Genomic DNA, 8,446 nt, shown 5'->3' with positions numbered 1-8,446 from the left:
ATGGATCATCACTGGAGGCTTCGTGCCATGGATCATCACTGGAGGCTTCGGACCATTGATCATCACTGGAGGCTTCCTACGGGGAGCTGGAACCGGTCTCACCAGACTGGGGAGATGCACTGAGGACCGCGTGCTCAAAGCAGGCACCGGCCGTACTGGGCTATGGGAGCGTACTGGAGGAAGAGTGCGAGGAGCAGGCACAGGATGCACTGGGCCTTGGAGGCGCACTGGAGGTCTGGCGCTTAGGGCTGGCACAACCCGTCCTGGCTCAATGTTGATTATAGCCCGGCAAGGGCGGAGCGCTGGTACAGGACGAACTGGGCCGTGCTGGTTTAATGGGGGGTACCGTGCGTAGAGCAGGTGCAGGATAACCTGGGCCGATGAGAGGCACTGGAGGCCAGATACGTTGAGCATAGCACTTCTCCCTGGCTGCCGGCCAACTCTAGCACGCACCGGGCAGTGAGTGCGCGTGCGCACCACCGTGCGCACCACCGCATAACATGGTGCTTCTACCGTCACTCGCTCCCCACGGTAAGCACGGGGAGTTGGCTCAGGTCTTAACCTCGCCTTCGCCAATCTACCCGTGTGCCCCCCCCCCAACATTTTTGGGGCGCTGCCTCTCGGCCTCTTCTTGCCCGCCTAGCCGTTCCTCCCAGTATCGTCGTTCCGCCTTCGCTGCCTCTATCTCCCACTGCGGACGGCGATACTCCCCAGGCTTGTCCAGGGTCCTGCCCCATCTAAGATCTCCTCCCAGGTCCACTCCTCTGCACCACACTGCTTGGTCCTGCTCTTCCTCCTCGAGAATGCATGCTGCTTGGTCCGTTGGTGGTGGGGAGTTCTGTCACAGGGGTCGTAAAATGGAGACCAAGACACAGCGTGGATAGTGCTCATTTTCAAACTCTTTAATGAACACACTTGACAAAATAACAAACGACCAACACAGTTCCGTCAGGCACACTAGACTAGATGGAAAACAACTACCCACAAACCTGGAAAACAAAACATTCCACCCAACACAACCACCTGTCACGCCCTGACCGCTTTACTATGGCAAATGACCTCTTACAAGGGTCAGGACGTGACAGAGATTGCAAATGGCCATTGGATAATACGTTTTATCAATAATGGTGAAAGGCTGAAGCTGAGATGACACTGACATGATGTATCAGTGTTATTTTGGAATTTAGTTTTTTTTTAAGAGCATGTTAACTGTATGATTAAATGTGTGTTTAATGACTGAAAAATAAATCTAGCTTGTTTACTGAGTGGTCAGGTTGTCAGTGCATAGTAACACTCCAGCACAGCCCTTCACAATATCACAGTAACCATTAACACAAACTTATTTCTGAGCTGTGAAGCTTTAACAAGTGAAGCTTTAACAAGTGAAAGTGAGCTGTCAGGTAAACAGAGCCAGTGTCACTAGCCAGGGTCGCGTATGAAGCCATTAAGACATCATGGGGTCTCGACCCTCCATTTGGCAAGATGAGAGTCTGAGTCTCCTCTCCTCTCCTCTCCTCTCCTCTCCTCTCCTCTCCTGATCATTTTATCCTCTTCTCTTGCTCTTTCTTTCACTCCAAATCCAATTCCACTCAGTCATTTCCAATTGCTGCCTCTCACACACAAGCTTGCAGCACCAGCCCATTCCGATGGCCCAAACTGGAATTGGCAATTCAGTCCTGACAATTGATCACGTTGTTTTGAACCAAGCCCCTGAGCGTGATTGTGTGAGGGAGTGTGTGTGTGAGAGAGTGTGTGTGTGAGAGAGTGCTGGTATGCATGAGCGCCTGTTGAGGGGGTATTGAAATGCATAAGGCCTGAGTTATAATGGGGTGATCCATTTAGAAGGTGGACAACATTTCGAATGTGGACAACATATAACATGAGATGTCCGTTCACTGTCAGATGACAAGCCTATCTACAGCAGCAGTGAATATAACTGTAAAACATGTAAGAATGAAACCCCTTTATGTCCACGTTAGATCCACAGGACCAATCTCTACTACTACTTCCCCAGGGGATAGCTGTGGAACCAATTAGCCATACAGACCGTGTCTATAGGCATTATACAGCCATAGTGTCCACAAGTCTTTAATGGTCTTACACTCACCATTATAACAGAGTGATGTGCTTGTAGTCCAAGCACTATCATGACTTGTTTCCACATAGTGTATGTGTGTGTGTGTGTGTGTGTGTGTGTGTGTGTGTGTGTGTGTGTGTGTGTGTGTGTGTGTGTGTGTGTGTGTGTGTTTGACAGGTTCAAGGCTAGAATGAACCTTCTCTAGCTCTGTCATGCAGGTCACATAGTATGGCTGTATTCCTGCTAGCATGGACTGCCTGTGACCTGCTGAACTATGTGCTACCTGGAGATAAAGGAACAAGACGTTACTGATTGTTCAATTGTTTAGAACTACCTTTGATGTACTTGTTATTCCATCTTTCTAGCAGTTACTTTGTACTGTTTGAGGTTTAATGAGATAACACATAAAAAAAATATCAAAAGGCAAAGCAGACTATACAGAAGTAGAACTGATTTAAAATATTTAAAGTAAAGAAATACAAGGACAGTACTTCAACAAGCATAAGTGGAGATCCATTGACTGGTCTTTCACTATTTCTCTCTTTTTCATCATCTCTCTCTCTCTCTCTCTCTCTCTCTCTCCTCTCTCTCTCTCTCTCCTCTCTCTCTCTCTCTCTCTCTCTCTCTCTCTCCCTCTCCCTCTCTCCATCTCTCTCTCTCCATCTCTCTCTCTCCATCTCTCTCTCTCCATCTCTCTCTCCATCTCTCTCTCCCTCTCCCTCTCTCTCTCATTGTAATCTGAGTTACTTTAAGTACTAATGTACTGTACTTTGACAGCTAATTATCTTCTACAGCACACTGAGCATGGAAGTGAAATAAACCTGATACACACACACACACACACTCACACACTCAAACACACAGTCAATCCATTCAAACTAAATCCACATTCCCTTACTTCAAATGTTCGTTGAAGTAATTACCAGCTGATTGTAAAAACTGTCTTCGTAAAATCTATTTAAAATCTAATTACCATAGTTTCAAAAAATACCTTTAATTTCACCACCCATGTCAGCGTTCATGTTTATGTCTGATTAAAAACACTGAGTTTCCAATGACTTAAACCTTTGTCAAATGACTGATATCTGGTGTATAAGACAGGCTAATTACATATGACCTGTGAAGAGAGGAGATTCACAGGCTCTTCAGAGACCCATTATACAAAGACTGTGTCAGTTTGTGTTTCATCAGCAGATGATCACTGAACACACACATGTTTAACAATAGCTAAGAGTAGGATGAGCTTCCTTGTTTCCACAAAGTACTGTATATGCAATGGTTTAGCATACACTTCATAAGACCTGACCCCTGACCTGACTACTCACCTGACCACTGAACACGATGCTTGGCAGGTGCCTTAGCAACTGTGTCAAACTGACCTGAAACTATTATACACTCAAACAAAAACAAAAAAACAGAACAACAATCACACATAATTACACACTGATTACCTAAATGTATTTCTCTTTTTGAGCAACACTAGAGACGAAAATAACTACACACAATAAGCACCATAAACACACTAATACATGCATGCATGGACACAAGAAAGCACACACACACCTCCTACCTTTTACACTCAGAGGACGGCTTGTAGGCTAGTGAACCAATCTGATCGTTTCCATGACAACAGAGGGCTGAGGAAGCAAACTTCTGTCAGGTGCCAAGAGCTGATTGCAGTAGAACCATGTGTGTGTGTGTGTGTGTGTGTGTGTGTGTGTGTGTGTATGTGTGTGTGTGTGTGTGTGTGTGTGTGTGTGTGTGTGTGTGTGTGTGTGTGTGTGTGTGTGTGTGTGTTTGGTTGTGTGTGTGTGTGTGTGTGTGTGTGTGTGTGGTTGTGTGTGTGTGTGTGTGTGTGTGCGTGCGTGCGTGCGATCGTGCGTGCGTTTGTGCCCACATGTCTAAGAGGGAGAACAGAGTGTGCTTATCTCTGTGACCGACCACAAATACCCCTCAGTCTGTCAGTCTACCTACTCCAACTCTCTCTCTCTCCCTCTCGCTCTCTCTCTCTCTCCCTCTCACTCCCTCCCTCTCTCTCTCTCTCTCTCCTTCTCACTCTCTCTCTCTCCTTCTCACTCCCTCTCTCTCTCTCCCTCTCGCTCTCTCTCACCCTCTCGCTCTCTCTCACTCTCTCTCCCTTTCTCTCTCTCTCCCTCTCTCTCTCTCTCTCTCCCTCTCATTCTCTCTCTCTCCCTCTCTCTCTCCCTCCCTCTCGCTCTCTCGCTCCCTCTCTCTCTCTCCCTCTCTCTTTGTCATATTATGTATATGTACCATGTTGTAACGATGTGCAAATGGTTAAAGAACAAAAGGGAAAATAAATAAACATAATTATGGGTTGTATTTACAATGGTATTTGTTCTTCACTGGTTGCCCTTTTCTTGTGGCAAGAGGTCACAAATCTTGCTGCTATGATGGCACACTGGTATTTCACCCAGTTGATATGGGAGTTTATCAAAATCGGGTTTGTTTTCGAATTCTTTGTGGATCTGTGTAATCTGAGGGAAATATGTGTCTCTAATATGGTCATACATTATTTGGCAGGTGGTTAGGAAGTGCAGCGCATTTTCCACCTAATTTTGTGGGCAGTGTCCACATAGCCTGTCTTCTCTTGAGAGCCAAGTCTGCCTACGGCGGCCTTTCTCAATAGCAAGGCTATGCTCACTGAGTCTGTACATAGTCAAAGCTTTCCTTAAGTTTGGGTCAGTCACAGTGGTCAGGTATTCTGTCACTGTGTACTCTCTGTTCAGGGCCAAATAGCATTCTGTTTTGCTCTGTTTTTGTGTTAATTATTTCCAATGTGTCAAGTAATTATCTTTTTGTTTTCTCATGATTTGGTTGGTTCTAATTGTGTTGTTGTCCTGGGGCTCTGTGGGGTCTGTTTGTGTTTGTGAGCAGAGCCCCAGTACCAGCTTGCTTAGGGGACTCTTCTCCAGGTTAATTTCTCTGTAGGTGATGGCTTTGCTATGGAAGGTTTGGGAATCACTCCTTTTAGGTGGTTGTAGAATCGAATGGCTCTTTTCAGGATTTTTATCATTATCAGCCTAATTTTGCTCTGCATACATTATTTTTGCAGAATTCTGCATGCAGAGTCTAAATTTGGTGTTTGTCCCATTTTGTGAAATCTTAGTGGGTGAGCGGACTCCAGACCTCCCAACCATAAAGGGCGATGGCTTCCATAACTGATTCAAGTATTTTTAGCCAGATCCTAATTGGTATGTCGAATTTTATGTTCCTTTTGATGGCATAGGATGCCCTTCTTGCCTTGTCTCTCAGATCGTTCACAGCTTTGTGGAAGTTACCTGTGGTGTTGATGTTTAGGCCAAGGTATGTGTAGCTTTTTTGTGTGCTCTAGGGCAACGGTGTCTAGATGGAATTTGATTTCTGGTCCTGGCAACTGGACCTTTTTTGGAACACTATTTTGGTCTTACTGAGATTTACTGTCAAGGCCCAGGTCTGACAGAATCTGTGCAGAAGATCTAGGTGCTGCTGTAGGTCCTCCTTGGTTGGAGACAGAAGCATCAGATAATCAGAAAACAGTTGACATTTGACTTCAGATTTTAGTAGGGTGAGGCCGGGTGCTGCAGACTGTTCTAGTGCCGTCGCCAGTTCATTGATATATATGTTGAAGAGGGAGGGGCTTAAGCTGCATCCCTGTCTCACCCCATGGCCCTGTGGGAAGAAATGTGTGTTTTTTGCCTATTTTAACCGCACACTTGTTGTTTGTGTACATGGATTTTATAATGTCTTATGTTTTTCCCCCAACACCACTTTCCATCAATTTGTATAGCAGACCCTCATGCCAAATTGAGACGAAGGCTTTTTTGAAATCAACAAATCATGAGAAGACTTTTCATTTGTTTTGTTTTTGTTTTTTGTCAAATAGGGTTTACAGGGTGAATACGTGGTCTGTTGTACGATCATTTTGTAAAAAGCCAATTTGACATTTGCTCAGTACATTGTTTTCACTGAGGAAATGTACAAGTCTGCTATTAATTATAATGCATGTAAAAGAGTTAAAGTATAGCCAATTGGAATGTGTTGTCTGTGTATATTATCATTTCACTGAGGATACCATCAACACCACAGGCCTTTTTGGGTTGGAGGATTTTTATTTGTCCTGGAGTTCATTCATTGTAATCCAGTGGGTTCTGGTAGTCTTTAATAGTTGACTCTAAGATTTGTATTTGATCATGTATATGTTTGGCTGTTTGTTCTTTGTTATAGAGCCAAAAAGATCGGAGAAGTGGTTTACCCATACATCTCCATTTTGACAGATAATTAAGCGTGTTGCTGTTTGTTTAGCGTTTGACAATTTTTTCAGAAGTGCTTAGAGTCTATGGATTCTTCAATTACATTGAGCTGATTTCTGACGTGCTGTTCCTTCTTTTTCCGTACTGTATTTCTGTATTGTTTTAGTGATTCACCATAGTGAAGGCGTAGACTCAGGTTTTCAGGGTCTCTATGTTTTTGGTTGGATAGGTTTCTCAATTTCTTTCTTAGGTTTTTGCATTCTTCATCAAACCATTTGTCATTGTAGTTTCTTCGGTTTTCTGTTTGACATTTCTTTATTGATAGGGAAGCTGAGACGTCAAATATACTCTTTAGATTTTCTACTACCAAGTTTACACCTTCACTATTACAGTGGAACGTTTTCTCCAGGAAGTTTTCTAAAAGGGATGGAATTTGTTGTTGCCTAATTGTTTTTGGTAGGTTTCCACACTACACTCCTTTCATCTGTAGCATTTCTTAATATCACTCAGTTCCTTTTGCTTTGCTGCCTCATGATTGAGTATTTCTCTGTTCAAGTAGACTGTGATTTTGCTGTGATCTGATAGGGGTGTCAGTGGGCTGACTGTGAACACTCTGAGAGACTCTGGGTTGAGGTACGCTGGGTGTTTAGACACCAGAGTTTAGACACACTGTGTTTGGGAAAACGTTTTTTTTCTTGTATATATTTCCCATTTGAGTCCATAAGGAGTACAATCGGTGTCTTATGTATATGTCCTCAGTGTGTGTGTGGTTGTGGGGGGGGGGGGGGTTGTCAGGAGGTTGGCTGACAGGGCTTGGGATTCTTCATTTGTCTGTCCCGCAGTGATGTCAATCAATGCTATGATCAGGGTCTGCTGTGGTGTCAAGACTTTTGTCGGGAGCTGAGATGGGCTGTTCTCCTGGCTTCTCTGCGGGGGTAGCCACCTCTCTAGTAGGTTGTTCTCTGTCACACGCCATCCCCCTCACCCTCTCCTCCAGCAGTCTGGAGGGTGGCAGGTAGCCTAGTGGTTAAAGCGTTGGGCCTGTAAATGAAAGGTTGCTAGATTGAATCCCTGAGCTGACAAGGTAAAAATCTGTCATTCTGCCCATGAACAAGGCAGTTAACCTACTGTCATTGTAAATAAGAATTTGTTCTTAACTGCGTAGTTAAATAAAGGCTAAATGGAAAAAAAGTATGTTCCAGTGCTCTGTTGTTTTTCTCCTGTTGATGTTGTCTCACCACAGTCTAGAGTGCAGATATGTCCCTCTCCACCTCCAGCTCTCCAGGTCTGGTTAAGGGGGTGTTGTTGTCTGGGACTGCACTGACTGGAGTGTAATCACCTGCTGTTCCAGCTCCACCTGCCTTACCTCCAGCTGGGTGAATGTATCCTTCATTTCAATGAGGGAGTAGTACTCTGTGCTGGGAGGTTGACTTTCTGCTTGGGGTTGCTCGTCTGTGGGGTTATATAACGAAGAGGTCTGGTCTGACCAGCTCGGGGTGGGGGTAAATTTCTCAAGGGAGAGCTTCTCCTGCTGAGCTAATTCTTTGATTAGGTGAAAGTCCAGCTGAAACGGTTTGGGGTTGCCCATACTGTTCCAGACTTTTTGAGACTTATATTAGCTGACTCGGAGTCCTCGTTGTCTAGTATCCTGGGTTTCCACCCCTTGGTAACACCCTCCTTAACAGAGAGGTAGTGTGCTAGTATAGCACTGTGCCATGCCAGGGGATGGCCTGGTTGATATAGCACTGTGCCATGCCAGGGGATGGTCTGGTTAATATGGCACTGTGCCATGCCAGGGGATGGTCTGGTTAATATAGCACTGTGCCATGCCAGGGGATGGTCTGTGTTAATATAGCACTGTGCCATGCCAGGGATGGTCTGTGTTAATATAGCACTGTGCCATGTCTGGGGATGGTCTGTGTTAATATAGCACTGTGCCATGCCAGGTGGTGGTCTGTGTTAATATAGCACTGTGCCATGCCAGGTGGTGGTCTGTGTTAATATAGCACTGTGCCATGCCAGGGGATGGTCTGTGTTAATATAGCACTGTGCCCTGCCAGGGGATGGTCTGTGTTAATATAGCACTGTGCCATGCCAGGGGATGGTCTGGTTAATATAG

This window comes from Salmo trutta, chromosome 26, assembly GCF_901001165.1.
Source record: "Salmo trutta chromosome 26, fSalTru1.1, whole genome shotgun sequence".
Taxonomy (NCBI): Eukaryota; Metazoa; Chordata; class Actinopteri; order Salmoniformes; family Salmonidae; genus Salmo; species Salmo trutta.
Note: the sequence above shows the minus strand (reverse complement) of the source record.